The 19,575-nt window shown below is 36.1% G+C and overlaps 1 protein-coding gene across 1 annotated transcript in view; it reads right to left on the bottom strand.

The window, feature by feature from the left end:
• sec23a (Sec23 homolog A, coat complex II component) overlaps positions 1–19,575 on the bottom strand; it is a 175,667-nt gene that overhangs the window by 23,252 nt on the left and 132,840 nt on the right. The window lies entirely within an intron of this gene.

Raw genomic sequence — 19,575 nt, 5'->3', positions numbered from 1 at the left:
GCTGATAAACCGTTCATGCATCCACACCCATCATCTCCTTGAAGGTTTCAGGTTTCATCGTAGCCAGTGGTGGAAAGAGGACTGAAAAATCATGCTCAAGTAAAAGTATCTTTACTTCCCAAAAATATGTAGTGCAAGTAAAAGTACCTGCTACTCAAAATATGAGTAAAAAGTAGCACTTCTAAAAATATTCAAGAGTAGTGAGTATAAAGTTTTGAAAATTATTCCACTTTATACCTCGCCATTTAAAAATGTACTTTACATCAGTGCCCTATTTTTAAGGGTCTTTAAGTGGAAAATAAATTATTGTATATTTACAGAACACATTACGTGCATATATGTCAAGTCAACAGGGTATATGCCGAAGCATGCTAATGGGACTTTTAATTTGCCAGTAACCTGGGTTAAGCGCTTCTGGTGAACTGTATGCAATGGAACAACCGGCGCGTTTAAGGTCTGTTTTCTTTCAGAATCAGTGATCTCCATTAGCTGAGTAATATCCAATATAAAGTGGGTCTCAGATTGTACAAGAAGCACTACATTAAATTATATTTTCCCCCGCCGTGTCTTTGTAATATGAGCATTTATTTTACCCCAGTATATTCAATGGAGCTTCTGCGCTAGCCTGCCGATTCTGACGGGCGCGTGCGAGTAAACGACTTTTTGTCTCGTTTTACGCTTGAGCAACTAAATGAATGCTAAAGTTTATTTAAATGAATGTTTTTTAATAACATTACAACATCGATGCTGTAAAAGGAACCGTATAAAATGGAAAAAAATCACAAAAACAGGTCATGGGAAAAACACTAGCTCGGCATATACCCCATTCAAGTCAGACTTTATTTATAGAGCACTTTACAAACACAGAAATAAGCCAAAGTGCTTAAATAAGCATAATAGTCTATATAATACAAGATAAAAATATAGCTACCTAAAAAGGCAAATACATTAAAGTAAATAGGAATTAGATCATGTGTCAAATGCCAATGAAACAAAATGAGTTTTAAGAGCTGATTTAAATGAGAACATGGAAGAGGCCTGTCTGATAGGTAGCGGTAAATCATTCAATAGTCTAGGATCTACCACAGTGAAAGCACAATCTCCTCTAAGCTTATGCTTGATTTTTGGCACAATCACAAGAAGCTGATCTGAGAGAACGAGTGAGTTTATAGGGGTGTATCCGCTCAGAGATATAAGGTGGCTCATGACCATTTAGAGATTTAAAAACAATTAAAAGAATATTTAACTTTATTCTTAAATGAACTTGCAACGAAGGAAAGCTAACACAGGGAAATGTGGTTATATTTGCACGTACCAGTTGTTAGACCACCATCTCCAAAGCTAGATAAATATGATCACAGCCCCGGATGCCAGATCTTGTTGGAAAAAGTCTGTTTCTCCAGGTATATGGACAACAAGTCAGCAAAGTTTCCAATACCTAAACCTGTTCAGTATTCAACTGAATTATAGGAGTTGACTGAGAAAACCAGAGCAGAAGCAGGAGACGAAGTAACGATGATAAAGAAAGAGCGGAGTTTGTGAAATAAAATTAGTTGTGGATGATTCAGTGCTCAGACTTCATCTGAGCAGGATAAATCCAACTAGTGTTATTGAAAATGTACGATTTTAAAAAGGAGGCGTGGCACCCAACCCCACCCCTAACCCCAACCATCATTGGGTGATGGACAAATCATACTAAATTGTATGAATTAGATCGTACGAATTCATGCGAATTAGCCACTAAATCAAAAAGTTGCGATTTTGTTGTATTATACCACAAGCAACAGCAATGAAAAATTACAGCTTCAATACAGACAATACAGAGCTTCAAATGGAGAATTCTCTTACTCATGAAAACAAGTGTAGCTTGAATTCACACAGTCATAAGATTACAACAATATGGAAAAATGGAGATAATAATGAAGCAATAATTAATTAATAATAAATTAAAATAGTAATAATACATTTAAATTAGATTAAATTAAATAATTAAATGAAGAATAAATGAATAAAAACAAGTGAAAATAAAACACAACACATGAATAGTTGTTTTCTTGAAACAACACACACATAAGTTTGCTACAGGCATTCTCAGATTCTTAGTTAGATTCTTCACAGTTAACAGGTGTGCTGCAGCATTTTGCACCATTTGCAAACAGGCAATAGCTGACCTGCTTCTCCCCACATACAGCGCATTACAGTAATCTAACAGAGTGGTCATAAATTCATGGATTACTGTCTGAAACTGTTGCTATTGGTATATATTGCTTTTTAAAAAGATTAAAAGCCATCCAAGCCTTCATTTCACTAAGACAATCAAGAAGGGAGTTGACAGAGTCATTTTTCTTAAGCGGTACATAGATCTGACTATCATCAGCATAACAATGGAATGACAAACCATACTTTCTAATTATTGAGCCAAGGGGGAGGAGATAAAGAGAGGAGATATGCTTCGATAATAAACCAGGCTGATGCGTTTACATGCAATTGAAATCTGTGCAACCTAAAAATCTAGCTATGATGATGGATTAAAGCTTAGGTTATACATGTTGCATAAGTATTTGAATAAATTAACATTCTGTAGTGCTTTTGGCTATTGTTCAAGTCAGACACTCATACAATCATGGAGTCTAAACAGTCTCTCAGTCATTACGGTTTTGTGTCTTCTTGGACACTTTTAGTAAAGCTTCAACACTGTACATTTTATAAAGCATCCGTGTCTTGAGGTCTGTCCGTCTGTCTGATGCAATTTTTCTATGCTTAATTTGATTAAATGGGAATCACGGTACTGATTATTCTACTTAACCAAGCACTGTAGACAAGAAAACATAAACATGTGAAGTAGTGACTTCAGGTTGAAGGAAAATAGTGGAGTAAAAGTACCGACACAGTACAAAAAAATGTATTCAAGTACACTTTTTAAAGTCTACTTACTTTAATAAATTACTCAATTTTAGTGATTTGAGTATTTATAAATTGTTAATAATCATAACAGCTTCATTAATGCTCTTTTTCCTTTGACTTGTTCATTGTGTCTGTAACAAAACAACTCTGGGAAAAATACCAGGAAGCGTTGCTCATTACATCAGGGATTGTTCTTTACAGTAGTACTATACCTCTGTGTTTACATGTCGCACTCAACGCTGTCAGTTTCAAATGCGTGTTGATTGACCTCCGCGTGTGTTTTCAAGAGCTCACATGGGACTAATGTGGTGTTGAATGTCCCATGACTAACACCGTATTATTATTCTGTTCCTCCAACAGGCCGCTTCATGAGAGAGCAGCAGATGCTTCCTGGAGGAAACGGCTCTGAATGGCAGGAAGTGAGGTTGCAGGAGCACTCGACTCTCTGTTCTGCAGTCTAGAGAGCCAGGGGGGTGGGGAAGAAGGATAGGAAATGGAATTATGGGTAACAGGAAAAGGAGCTACATGTATGCCTAGAAAGAACAAAGAAGGAAAGTTGAAATAAAGGTGATACAGGTGTTTTATTATGAGAGCTCGCTGCTTTTTTAAACAACAATGAATTCAATTCCATTCAAATCCAGTTTATTTGTATAAAGCTTTTTACAATAATTATCGATTCAAAGCAGCTTTACAAAAGGTGAACATTATTGCATTACAATCAAATTAGGTTCTAGTTACAATCAGATATATACACTCAGCGGCCACTTTATTAGGTACACCTCACTAGTACCGGGTTGGATCCCATTTTTCTTCAGAACTGCCTTAATCCTTCATGGCATAGATTTAACAAGGTACTGGAAATATTCCTCAGAGATTTTGGTCCATATTGACATGATAGCATCACGCAGTTGCTGCAGATATTTCAACTGCTCATCCATGATGCCAATCTCCCGTTCCAAACATCCCAAATGTGCTCTATTGGATTGAGCTCTGGTGACTGTGGAGGCCATTTAAGTACAGGGAACTCATTGTCATGTTCAAAAAACCAGTCTGAGATGATTTGCACTTTTATGACATAAATCCTGCGTAATCCTGCTATAAGTAACCATCAGAAGATGGGTTTACTGTGTTCATAAAGGGATGGATATGGTCAGCAACAATACTCAGGTAAGCTGTGGCGTTGACACGATGCTCAATTGGTACTAATGGGTCCAAAGTGTGCCAAGAAAATATCCCCCACACCATTACACCATCAGCCTGAACAGTTGATACAAGGCAGGATGGATCATCTATGCTTTCATGTTGTTGACGCAAAATTCTGAGCCTGCCATCCGAATGTCAGAGCAGAAATCGAGACTCATCAAGCCAGGAAACGTTTTTCCAATCTTCTATTGTCCAATTTTGGTGAGCTTGTGTGAATTGTAGCGTCAGTTTCCTGCTCTTAGCTCACAGGAGTAGCACCCGGTGTAGTCTTCTGCTCCTGTAGCCCGTCCACCTCAAGGTTGGACGTGTTGTGGGTTCAGAGGTGCTCTTCTGCATACCTCGGTTGTAGCAAGTGGTCATAGCAAGTAACAGTTGCCTTTTTAATCAGCTGGAACCAGTCTGGCCATTCTCCTCTGATCTCTGGCGTCAACAAGGCATTTGCGCCCACAGATCTGCCGCTCACTGGATATTTTCTCTTTTTCTGACCATTCTCTGTAAACCCTAGAGATGGTTGTGCGGGAAAATCCCAGTAGATCAGCAGTTTCTGAAATACTCAGACCAGCTGGTCTGGCACCAACAACCATGCCACATTCAGAAAGTCACTTAAATCACCTTTCTTCCCCATTCTGAAGCTCAGTTTGAACTGCAGCAGATCGTCTTGAACATGTTTTCATGCCTAAATGCATTGAGTTGCTGCCATGTGATTGGCTGATTAGAAATTTGCATAAACGAGCAGTTGTACAAGTGGCCGGTAAGTGTAAGTTATTAGTTCGAATCAGTTAGAATTCCGGCTGGGCCAGTTGGAGTTTCTGTGTGGAGTTTGCATGTTCTCCTTGTGTTGGCATGGGTTTCCTTCGTTTGCTCCGGTTTCCCCCACAGTCCAAAGACATGCACTGTAGGAAACTTGAATAAACTAAATTGGCCGTAGTGTATGTGAGTGAGTGTATGTGTCTAATCAGAGACTAAGCAGATGGAAATTGAATGAAAGTTACATTTCAATATTATTATGTTTAAAGGTGTGTTAAAAAATATCTTTTCTATGTTTAATCGTCATAGGAGGGCTAATGATTAAATATAACTGTATTTCATGAGTTCGCAAGTTTATATTTTTCCCGATACCATTTTTCCCATTAGTCTCAGCCTAACAGTGATCTCACTGAAAACATGTTACACAATACTGCACTGTTTGTTAGTAGGTGGTACGTGTGTATTTATATAAACATAAATTTCACATGCTCTAGTACTGAATTCCTCCTACAGCACATCTTGAAGGAAGACAGCAAGTGAGTCATGATTTAATTAAAAGTAGGTTTGAAAGAGACAGCCCATGGCAGTATTCAATGCCAAGAAATGCTAAACTGTTCACTTAAAAAAAAAGTTGCTTGAACTTCATCAGCTCCAGACAGCTTACATCACAACAACCCTGCTGACACCAACAGGCACACTGATTTATTTTGGTAATAACTGTTTAGTTAACCTGATATTTAAGCATGCCAATGGGAAATTTAGCATAGAAAAAAGCATATGCTGGTCTTTTAAGAGGGGTGGCAAGGTGGCACAGTGGTTAGAACTGTCGCCTCACAGCAAGAAGGTCACTGGTTCGAGTCTCGGTTGGGTCAGTTGGCATTTCTGTGTAGAGTTTGCATGTTCTCCCTGTATTTGCGTATGTTTCCTTCGGGTGCTCTGGTTTCCAAAGACGTGTGCTTCAGGTGAATTTGAAAAAACAAAAATTGGCCGTAGTGTATTGTAGAGTGTGGGTGTTTCCCAGTACTGGGTTGCGGCTGGACATCCACTGCATAAAACATATGCCGGAATAGTTGGTGGTTCATTCTGCTGTGGCGACCCCTAATAAATAAGGGACTAAGCCTAAAGAAAATGAATGAATCTTTTTGAGCAGGAGACATATACACTTGGCCTGACTGACTTGATTTCCCCTTCATCTCATCTGATTTATGCTGTATAGGATTATGGAAAAATTGTCAGTGTGACAGAATAACTGGTTTTAGACCCAGGCTGTCTACTGTGTACAATATCAAACCAAAAGTGCTCAATTTAATCCCTTTCACTGTCTAGGAGAAGCAACTGAGATATTAAAGTAATCTTATTGTCATTTTTCCTTCCTGCAGGCTTCTCTGTCCTGCTGTCAACACACATATTCTGTTTTGGAAATGTTGTGCTGTGTATGCTTTTCTCCAGCCAGTACCATTCATTTGTTCATTCTTTTATGTTTATTTTTTATTCCATCAATTTCTTTTTATATGTTAGTATAGTTCATTATTTTTGATATTTTTTGATTTTTTTTTATAGTTAGTTGTATTTATTTTGCTTGTGAAGCAAAATACAGGATGAGATACATGAACATAAATGCTGAAATCTTTTGTTTATATATATATATATATATATCCCGCATCATTCAATATATGATTCACAAATCAGATGACTCCCAAGCCACTATAAATACCCTAAGTTCCATATCACAACCATCTTCGTATAGAAGTATCCCCCCTTCCACCCCTACTCCTCCTCCTTTCCTAGATGGGTGGCACAGTGCCCCTGTGGTTAGCACTGTTGCCTCACAGCAAGAATGTCACTGGTTCTAGTCCTTACCAAGCCAGTCAACGTTTCTGTGCAGAGTTTACACGTTTTCCCCGTGCTCGTGGGTTTCCCCCGGGTTCCCTGGTTTTCTCCCACTGTCCGAAAACATGGAACTTAAGTTAATTAACTAAACCAAATCGGCATCAGCATGCTCCTAGTAAGTAGCTATCTCTTAAGAACAATCACTATCTGTTTATTAAATACTACAGCAGGGGAGTTCTCGAGATCTACCTGAGCTCAAACTCCCCTCTCACCTTGCAAATGGGAGGAAGCCCCGGGCTTGAGGATCTTATGAGCTCAGGGCTCTCTCCCGGGACAGACTGCCAAACACGCTTTATAATCAATCATGAGCTAAGTGTGAACTCTTGAAACATTCTTGGTTGTTTAGTATACAGTTATTACAGTTTTATTTTGATTTCTCTGTTATTATTTATTTTAACTCACTCTATCTTCTATTACATTTTTATATTTCATGTTTCATTATTTCGATATCCTGTTTCTGTTTATTGCAGATTTGGGAGCATATTTTTAGACTCCTCTGATTCTAAAGGCCATTTAAGACTCATCATATCTATTTTCTCAGTATCAGCTCGGTTACGAAAATTAGATCAGTGTTCTCACAGAAAATCTGTTACACAATACATCACTGTTCAGTAGGAGGAGGAAAAGATAGAGCCAGTTTAGTCACTGTGCAATTACACAAGCTGTCTACTACCATGTGTACAACATCACAAAAAGGCCAGAAGCTCTGTATGCTCGTGTACAATTTTAGCCAAAGCATTTCATGACTTTTAAACATACATGCATTACCTTTTCTTGTTCACATATTAGGGATTATACAAGTTTCGTATTTAGGTTTTGGCAACACGGTGGCTCAGTGATTAGCACTGTCATCTCACTGCAAAAAGGTTGCTGGTTCGAGTCCCGGCTGGTTCAGTTGGCATTTCCGTGTATAGTTTGCATGTTCTCCCTGTGTTGGCATGGGTTTCCACTGGGTGCTCCGGTTTCCCCCACGGTCCAAAGACATGCGCTATAGGTGAATTGAATAAACTAAATTGGCTATAGTGCATGTGTGTAAATGAGTGTGTAAGGATGTTTCTAAGTACTGAGTTGCAGCTCGAAGGACATCCGCTGCGTAAAACATATGTTGGATAAGTTGGCGGTTCATTCCTCTGTGGCGACCCCTTATGAATAAAAGGACTAAGCTAAGTGAAGTTTCCCAAACTAATTTCGAGAGGAGCACGTGATAGAATTGACTACAGCGGATCCTTATCACTAATCACTAACTAGCCAATCGGATCACTCTAAATTCAATATAAATATCCAGCCTAAACTTCATTCCTCATCTTCGTTTTTGGAAAACCCCCCCATCCTTCCCTTCTCCCTCCTCCTCAGTTCGGGCGTCACGGCGGCTCGGTGGCTAGCACTGTTGCCTCACAGCAAGGAGGTCATTGGTTCAACACTAGCTGAGCCAACCGATACTCTCTGTGCAGAGTTTGCATGTTCTCCCCGTGTTCACGTGGGTTTTCTCCGGGTACTCCGGTTTCCTCCCACACCCCAAAACCATGCAAAGTTAAAGTCACAAGCACATACTACAAATTAGCGCCAATAGTGATTTATTTTGGGAGCTATCGATAACTACCTGATCTCATATCCCTCCTAATGCTTATTGACCAGGCGGGAGCCTTGGGCTCATCTATCACCGAGCTCAGGGTTCTCTCCCGGGACAGAATGCCAAACTAGCTTAAATAGTCAAGCACTATCTAAGTGTGAACTCTTGAAAGGAAAATAAATGAATGAATGAATGAATGAATGAGTCCCCAAAAACAGTATGACGTGCAATATTTCATTGTCCTATAATACGCATTTCTTGAATCCCAGTCGCTAACCAAAATATTTTCTCCAAACCTTCCTCCTATGTGTGATTGGTTCGTGGACTGTTATATGTGTATTTCTGGGTTTTTCATGTCGAAAAACTAAAGTGCTCTCAATGCAGGCAGGCAGTGCTGTCTTCTTTGATCGTCTGAATGATGATGAGCCAGCTTCTTTAAACCTGTGACAGAGCCATCTGCTGTTCTGGCAGTGGGTTTGGAATGATTCGCAACCTTTTTATGATTGTAACGAGTAATGATGCAGCACATAAAAAAAGCTATCGGAGTAAAAGTATTAAACTCATTGAAAATATGTACTGAAGTAAAAGTGGAAGTAGGAGAAACAAACAGTACTCCAGTAGAGTAAAGATACAGCCTTTTAGTACTTAAGTACAGTAGTGAAGTAGTTCTACTTCGTTACTATACATCTCTGGTAATGAAGACCTCAACTCCCATGATTTCGCACTCAAACTACACCGTTGTTTGCTGTGAATATGTGGTGAAAATTGCATATTGCGCCTTTAGAATATTGCTGAATGAATAACGCCATACTTTCATATTACTGTTAATGCATGTATGTTTCTATTGCAGATCTACAGCAGCGAGACAACTATCCTTATATGCAGTTATGAATTCAAAATATTCTTTTATTTTTAGAGTAATAACAAACTTTAGTGTAAGTAATAATACCTCATGTGGCAGGACCGAGAATGCGGTGCATTAATATTTCTGCCAAATTTTGAAAAGGTATTTATTAGAGTATGCACCAACTCTAAAGCATTACCGCTAATATGCTAGGCACTAATGTGCGTCTATTCCAATCTAGCAATTCACTTTCATTTGTGCAATTAACAGTCGCAGGACTCCTAATGGACTGACTAATAACTTTTCTTTAAAATTCATTCAACCACTTTGACTTGTAATGTCAAAAGCTTTTACAAGCCGCTTTATATGTTAGATGGGGGGCATCTGAGGAAGCCAGAATGGCGCAGAGCAATTTAGAGCTGTCAATCAAAGCATGTTTCTTTCATGATTCAATAACAAGCATTTAACATTCACAAAATAATGGAATATAACTGCATAAAACATCCCAGCGGCTTTAAGATTCCCACTGGACAAACTCGGCTTGTTAAGACTTATTCGCGTGGACTAGTAAACAAGTAGGCAGGTGCAGACCAAAATAAAGATGTTGCTTATGTTTTAAAATCAAAAGCTAAAAATCAAAAGCAAGCATCTAACGTTGTGTATCAAGATACACCTTGATCCTCAGCCCGTGAAACACTTGATAGATGTTGATGAGTCAAAGCAAATCCCTGTGGTCTCATTAGACATCCACTGAAAGCCTCTCCAAGGTTTGATGTTTGATCAGTTGAGCGGCCGTGCATTTGACTCTTTTATAGATAGACGCTGGGAAAAAACCCTGACGTTCCCAAGACAGAATTTAGCCCAACAACAGGATATAGAGAGAAATCGCAAGTGTGGATATTACCTGTACTGTAAATAGTTATAAATTTCACATGAAAATTAATCTCACTCATCTCTAATCATACTTTTCTCAGATTTGACAAGATACCAGAGTCCAAATCAAGGGATCTTAACACAAACTGGTTAACATTTTGTTAGTATGAATGCTGTAACGTTAGGTTCAGTCTTGTTTATCAGATGCTAACATGTTTTAGCATCTGGCTAACATTAATAAGCCTAATGCTAGCCACATTCTATTAACATTTTATTATGGATTAGAACAGGGTTGAGTGGGCGACGAATCTGAGAAGGGGGCGTGTTACTAGCATGAATGCACACCTTGCTAACATGGTTAGCATATTAGCAAAGATTAGCACATCGATATTATGTATTTAACACGGTAAGCATGTTGTTAGCACTAATTGTGCGACTAGCATGTTTAAGCCTAGTGGTTAGGCTATAGACAGATAGCCCTACTGAAAAAATCTGCTTAAACCAGCCTAGGCTGGTTGGCTGGTTTTAGCTGGTCGACCAGGCTGGTTTTAGAGGGGTTTTGGCCATTTTCAGGCTGGTTTCCAGCCATTTTGAGCCTGGTCAGTTTCCAGCCTGACCAGCTAAAACCAGCTTGACCAGCCTGGTTTAAGCTGTACATAGCTGGTTTTAGCTGGTCATCTCCCAGCCTGACCAGCTAAGAACAGGCTGGAAATGGCTGGAAACCAGCCTGCAAATGGCCAAAACCCCTCTAAAACCAGCCTGGTCGACCAGCTAAAAACAGTCAACCAGCCTAGGCTGGTTTAAGCTGGATTTTTCTGCAGGGAGGTTAGATAGCTAAGTAAATAGATGGAAGGTCTGAAGATCTCTTACTGGGTAGATGCTGTGAAACTTGCTGTGGATTTTTTTCTACTAGAGATTTGATTGTCTGTTTTATTAAGTTAATCAGTTAGAAAAGAGATGGCATTCTGAACAGAACAGTCTAAAGGTCTGACCTTAGTTAATCTAGCATGAAAATCTACAAGGAGATTCTGTTTAAAAATAGTCTCAGAAGTAGGCAGAAGCGAAACAGGATTTCAGTGTGTTACCTTAGTTGATCAGCTCATTTTGTAGTATAAATATCGTTTGTAACGTTTTGTAGTGGGGGGGGGGGCACAGTGGCACAGTGTGTATCACTGTTGCCTCACAGCAAGAAGGTCGCTGGTTCGAGCCTCGGCTGGGTCAGTTGGCATTTCTATGTGGAGTGTGCATGTTCTCTCCGTATTACGTGGGTTTTCTCCGGGTGCTCTGGTTTCCCCCACAGCCCAAAGATGTGTGCTATAGGTGAATTGAGTAAGCTAAGTTGGCCGTGGTGTATGTGTGTGTGTGTGTGGGTGTGAGTGGGTGTTTCCCAGTGATGGGTTGCAGCTGGAAGGGCATCCGCTGCGTAAAACATATGCTGAATAAGTTGGCGGTTCATTCCCTGATTAATAAAGGAACTAAGCCGAAAAGAAAATGAATGAATGAAAGTTTGTAGTTTATTAATATAACAATGTGTTTGTTTGTTTGTTTTGGTGTTTGAAGCCTCGTTTTAATCCATTAAATGTAATTATTATTTGTTTAATATACATTTAATATACATTTATATTGATTCGCATTTCATCATATTTGCAGATTTCTCTCGGCTGTACAGTAGATCAAAATGTATTGTGAGATTATTGCTTCACGAACAATTGCTTTTGATGCCTAATGATGGTAGGATCTGAGGTGAAGTTGGTACTTCAGTGAATCTTAGAAATCCATTAAGCTGCCTGAGCGATAAAAGAGCAATAAAATCACTCTCTGAGGACATCTGAAATATGAAAACAGTAGATTCAGAAGACACAAGCCTTTTAGGTGGTCACTCTGAATGCATGACTTCTTAATAAATAAAAAAATAAAAGTATTATTCTTATTCACGAGAAGTCTGGAGGTGAAGCATCCGTTTGACCATTGGCCTTTGATTCTGAATATTGGTAGTAAGCAGGCACTAGTATGCTGGAATAACTAATCATCTCTCATTTATTCTTCATTAGGGTTGAAATGACCTTGTAATTGGCTCGTCTGCAGCTTGTAGAAGTTGCACTGTCTGTGAAGATCCATGAGTCTCTCAACTTGTCTGAGTTCATTAATACAGTATCCGAGCTAATAGGCAGACCACACTGTCAGTTCAAATTCTCATAACGCATGAATAAAATATGTTGACATTTACTGACCTCACCACGAGAGAGCAAAGCTTTCGAGTAAACAGACACATAGTCACCAGAGCTTGTGAAATAGTGTGTATTGCATGCAAAGCAAACACACTTTAGTCATGCTGTGCTATAGGAGTGAGTGAGGAGCAGTGACTAAAGATGGCTGCGAATCAATCTGTCATTATGAGTGTTTGTGGAGGGCTTTTGTTTCATAACAAAGGGGTTAATAAGCATCTATGACAATGCAATCAGTGTTGATAGCCATATTATGTATTTAATATCAAACAGAGGGGGATTATATGCTACAGTATCTACTCTATGTAAAGCGTTTAGTTGACTTTAAAAAAAAGTGTGTGAACGTGATGCCTTAAAAAGATAACGAAGGAATAAATATAAGAACAGTTTCAGTTACAATTGACACTTTTTTAATAAGAAGTTAAAACAAATATTATTTCCACCCTCTAAACAAGTGAAAATTACATTTATCTAAGAGAAAATAAATAAATAAATAAATAAATAAATAAATAAAATACTAATACTACTACTAATAATAAATAAATAAATAAATAAATAAATAAATAAATAAATAAATAAAAAATTTATAAATTATTATTTTTTAAATGATTAATTAATACAAAAAATTAAAACCTGTATAAAATACCTTGTGTCACTGGGTGACCAGGAAGCAAAGACAAAAGGTTGGATCCAAATGCAATTTTTAATGTAAAAGATTATTCGTGCAGGCAAAAACAAATGAAGTCAAAAATCAAGAACTCTAGTATCATAAAGGGCATTGAAAACTGCAAAAACAAATCTTTGATCAAAGTACAAAAAAAGTAACAAAACAATCATCAAAAGATAACTAGAAACAGTATGAACAGGATGACATTCACTGAAACCATACAGGTACTGACAAACAAAGACTCAGCATTGACTGGTGTGTGCAATGTGTATAAATAGTGCAAACAATTCATGATGGCGGTATTCAGCTGTGTGTGATTAATGGTGAATGGTGACTGGTGTGTGCAACGGCATGCTGGGATATGTAGTTCCTGAATGACGTGAGTGTAGTATGCCAGCGATCTTCCAAACAGATAGCTGGTCATGTGACACCTTGATAACTCAACATTACAAAAAATTATACAAAGTACCTAATTATCTTTGCATTGCAATTGAATGGCCTTAACATTTAGATTGATAGTTTGTACTGACATGCAAGAAAAGAAAATTCTAAATGAGTCCCATAGTTTAAAAAAAGCCCTTGTATTGGCATTTATTGTAAACCTGATTTTTTCCAAATGGATGAAGCTCATCTCACAACTAGTTGTCAATACTTTTGGGAAATCTGTGTTTCCATAATAACAGAATACACCGTTTTGCTAACAGTTTCAGAAATGTAAGGGGGTTTGCAGTAAAGCTCGATAACCCTGCTATATTCAGAGAAAGTCCAAAAAGGGCAATAAGAGGACACGGTTTCATGTGTATCTTTGAGAAACACTTCAAAATTGATAGATTTGCTCACTTTTTAAGTAAAGTTAGTAGATACATACATACATACATACAGTACATACATACATACATACATACATGCATACATACATTCATACATACATACATACATACATACATACATACATACATACATACATACATACATACATACATAAATACATACATACATACATACATACATACATACATGCATACATACATTCATACATAAATACATACATACATACATACATACATACATACATACATACATACATACATACATACATAAATACATACATACATACATACATTCATACATAAATACATACATACATACATACATACATACATACATACATAAATACATACATACATACATACATTCATACATACATACATACATACATACATACATACATACATACATACATACATACATACATAAATACATACATACATACATACATACATAAATACATACATACATACATACATACATACATACATACATTCATACATAAATACATACATACATACATACATACATACATACATACATACATACATACATACATTCATACATAAATACATACATAAATACATACATACATACATACATACATACATACATACATACATACATACATACATACATACATACATACATACATACATACATAAATACATACATGCATACATACATTCATACATAAATACATACATACATACATACATACATACATACATACATACATACATACATACATACATACATACATACATACATAAATACATACATACATACATTCATACATAAATACATACATAAATACATACATACATACATACATACATACATACATACATACATACATACATACATACATACATTCATACATAAATACATACATATATGCATACATACATTCTTACATAAATACATACATACATACATACATACATACATACATACATACATACATACATACATACATACATACATACATTCATACATACATACATACATACATACATACATACATACATACATACATACATACATACATTCATACATAAATACATACATACATACATACATACATACATACATACATACATACATACATACATACATACATACATACATACATACATACATACATAAATACATACATGCATACATACATTCATACATAAATACATACATACATACATACATACATACATACATACATACATACATACATACATACATACATACATACATACATACATACATACATAAATACATACATACATACATTCATACATAAATACATACATAAATACATACATACATACATACATACATACATACATACATACATACATACATACATTCATACATAAATACATACATATATGCATACATACATTCTTACATAAATACATACATACATACATACATACATACATACATACATACATACATACATACATACATACATTCATACATACATACATACATACATACATACATACATACATACATACATACATACATACATTCATACATAAATACATACATACATACATACATACATACATACATACATACATACATACATACATACATACATTCATACATAAATACATACATACATACATACATACAGTACATACATACATACATACATACATACATACATACATACATACATACATACATACATTCATACATAAATACATACATACATACATACATACATACATTCATACATAAATACATACATACATACATACAGTACATACATACATACATACATACATACATACATACATACATACATACATACATACATACATACATACATACATAAATACATACATACATACAGTACATACATACACACACACATACATACATACATACATACATTCATACATAAATACATACATACATACATACATACATACATACATACATACATACATACATACATACATACATACATACATACATACATACATACAATTTTCAACTAAAAGCAGAAAACATTTTATGCATTTTAGCCATTGCTTATTTACTTATTAATACAAATTTTGAAATAAATTTTGGGCCCAAAATATGCAGACTTTTAAAAATGTGTTTTTAAGTGTACGTTTTTAAATAAGAGACCATTATTATCACTGTAAACTGCTAAAAATGCATTTTGTTATGTAAAAGGGCATTTCATGCATAATATATAATCAGTCTATTAGTATGCACAGGCACACTGTAAAAAGGGATTAGTTAACTTTACTTTAGAGAAATTTTGTGATTAAACCTGTTACTTTTAAAGTGATTAGTTGACTTAAAATAAAAAAGCTAGTAAACCCATTGATTTTAAAGCGATTCGTTGACTTTTAAAGTGATTTGTGAATTTCTTTTAAAAAGTGAGTTAACCTGTTGTTTTTAAAGCGATTAGTTAACTTTTCTTTTTTAAGTGAGTTACCCTGTTGCTTTCAAAGCGATCAGTTGCCTTTTCTTTTAAAAAGTGAGTTACCCTGTTGGTTTAAAGTGATTTGTTGAGTTTTCTTTTTTGAGTGAGTTAACCCATTGGTTTTAAAGTGATTAGTTGACTTTTCGTAAAAAAAAAGTGAGTTACCCTGTTGCTTTTAACGTGATTAGTTGACTTTTAAAGCAACTAGTTGACTTTTTTTAGTAAGTTAACCTGTTGCTTTTAAAGTGATTAGTTGACTTTACTTTTTTTAAAGGGTGATAACTGGTTGTTTTTAAAGCGATTCGTTAACTTTTCTTTTAAAAAGTGAGTAAACATGTTGCTTTTTAAGCGATTAGTTGACTTTTCTTTTAAAAAGTTAATAAACATGTTGCTTTTTAAGCGATTAGTTGACTTTTCTTTTAAAACGTCTATAAACATGTTGCTTTTTAAGGGATTAGTTGACTTTTCTTTTAAAAAGTTAATAAACATGTTGCTTTTTAAGGGATTAGTTGACTTTTTTTTAAAAAGAGTGCATAAACCTGTCTTTTGAAGCGATTAGTTTACTTTTTGTAGTGAGGTAACCTGTTGCTTTTGAAGCAATTAGTTGACTTTTCTTTAGTTGACTTTTCTTTTAAAGTGATTAGTTGACTTTTATTTTCTTTAGAGAAGTGAGTGAACCTGTTGCTTTTAAAAAGATCAGTTGACTTTTCTTAAGTGAGTTAACCTGTTCATTTTAAAGTGATAATTTGAAAAATCCGCTTTGCGCCGTGGCGCATGGTCTAAAAGGGTTGAGTTTATTTTCATAATGAGCTATAGGTGTGTTTTGAGAATAAACCAATCAAAGTCTCATCTCCCATTCCCCTTAAGAGCCAGTTGCATCGCGCCATAAGCACATTTGCTATTTACATGACGTAAAGTAGGTATAAGTGGAAAAACTGAGCATTTCGCAAGCAAACAGTTAACAGTTTTTTTTAACAGAAAACAGTTAACAGAGCATTTACCACGCGAGAATGAGAGATAAATGATCTACTTTCACTTTCGCTCTCGTAGATAGGGAAACCTTTACGCACAGACATCAATTAGCCTAAAAATAATTAATTTCGTTTGTTAAGCACAAAGATTTGTTTCAAAACTATTTCTAAATTCAGTTCTAATTTCCAGCAAACGAATAAATGAACAATAATAACGAGGTGTGTTCAAAAAAACTGTGCCCCATACGGTCTAAAACCTGCAGGTGGGCAAATCTAAGCTTGTTTTAAATAAAACAAATATTTAATGGATATAATAAATAATACTGCTAATAATAATAACATTATACAAAAGCAAATTGTTATGAATGAACTACTGAGAGCCTCCAGAGATGAAGAAGACATAAAAGCTGTGGTTTTTCATAATTATGTAGGCTAGAAAATAATATGTTTTGTAATATTTTAATCCTTTATATATTCTTATTATATCCTATATATATATCCTTAATATTTTAATTTTTTCCTATGTAAAGATATTTGCGTATTGCTCGACATCTTGTGTGTATTAAGCAGTGTGTAAGCGAGGCGCAACTCTGCGCGGGACTTTAGACCAGGTTTGTTTTGGTCTAATGAAAAATCTCTTATAGTTTCTCAAAATAGCAACGCACCAGCAGTGCGCCTCAGAACGCCTTCCTTTTTAGACCAGAACGCCTATGGGCGCACATATGAGCGCTAATGCATTTGCTATTTAAACAGTGTGGCGCAACGCCTCAAAACGACTCTTGCGCCAAGCTGAGACTAGCAAACAAGTATTGCACCGCGCCTTGCGCCACATTGCGCCGGGTGTAAGATAGGGCCCAATGTGTTATAACCTCTCGATTCTTGCTCTTCTACTTCTTTTTACTTTTAATGAAAGCTCTGACTGACAGCAGTACATTGGCACAATTGCTTCAGAAATTGACAGCACAGTGTACCCTTCTGTTATCCGCAGCAATTACATTGACAGCCAGTTGTCGATTATGCTTCAGCTCATACAGCGCATAACCAAAGTCACTCAAAATTCCCCCTCATAAAAGTTAAAGGAATCCAATTCAATTATGCACTTTGGTTGGCAAAGTGTGTATAAAAGCAGACACGATGCGCCTTAACCACTCTGAGTAATTTGCAGTGGATTTCAGTTTTCACAGTTTAAGTGTGCAATTTGTGAAAAAGTGGATAACTCAAGGAGAGATAATTGAACTTTGTTTTCTTATACAGACAGACCAACAACGTAAAAATAGACTGCTGAAGATTTGATTCACAATCGCCAGCCAGTTAAAACACCCTTCCTACAGAGGTTTGTGGCTTTAATTTGATTTTCTCTCTCTCTCTCAGCATGCTAAGTGATGATTTGTTTCTGTGTTTCAGCGAACTCTACGGGCACTTTGTGTCATGACTGTGAGGCTCGTGTTCAGGTCTTGCTGATTGTTTTGATATTTGAAGGGAAGCTGCAAATTTCCTGACCCCAACCAGGGCTGTAGATCGTTTTGTTTATCCGAACAAACCGCGTCTCCTTCTTTGCAAATTGCAACTGTAATTGCAGCGGAAGAGATAACAAATCTTAGCTTCAATAAATCCTGATGCTTGCATGTTATAGAGGGCCACAGGAAAGGCGTTCATGGGGATTTCCTGTAAATGCTGCAGAAACTTCAATACTTTCTTATTAGTTTTCATGTAAAACTGAAAAGAGCAAGACGTGCAAAAAAAAAACACTCACAGTTTCTGAATGCTGCTATTTATAGCATCTCGACTCCATAAGGATTAAGGCTGGATATTTAATTAAAGTTCAGTGCCTTGCTGTTTCTCTCCCAGTCAGTGTTTGCTAGGTGAACGGCAGGCTAAGATGAGACGATAAAGTACTGTTATAAACCATTATCAGTGCACAGAATCTTGATATTTACTTTGATTAACGTCCCCTTTCAAAATCCTATCAAGCTGCAATTTATTGACTCAGAATATCTTGTAATTTCGTTGCGAGATGTGGGTCAAATCGGAAATGAATGTCAAAAAATGGCAATGATGAAAGATGGTTTTGTGTCAGTCTTTCTTGAAATGCTGTTTGCTTTCCACGCACGCAGATTTGACTAATAAAGATGTGCTTTATTGAGAATAATGACAGATTTGTAAACAATAGTTTTGCTTTTTAGGGGAGAATCAAAGCCTTGAATGGCATGAAAAGAACTTTTCAGTGCTGCTCAATGAGGAAAAAAGACTAAAATGTTTCACTTCAGTTTTGGCTGATTTAATCTTGCATTTCTTTGAACGCTCAGTAGTGGAATACATTAACAAGAGCCCCGTGGACATGATTAAAAGATTGTTGTGAATATGCCATTCAGTTCCTTTCAATATTTTCTGTCAAATCTTAATCTTT

Source organism: Danio rerio, chromosome 17 (genome assembly GCF_049306965.1).
Source record: "Danio rerio strain Tuebingen ecotype United States chromosome 17, GRCz12tu, whole genome shotgun sequence".
NCBI classification, from domain to species: Eukaryota; Metazoa; Chordata; class Actinopteri; order Cypriniformes; family Danionidae; genus Danio; species Danio rerio.
The sequence above is the reverse complement of the archived record's forward strand: the minus strand, read 5'-3'. Positions and strand labels throughout refer to the sequence as shown.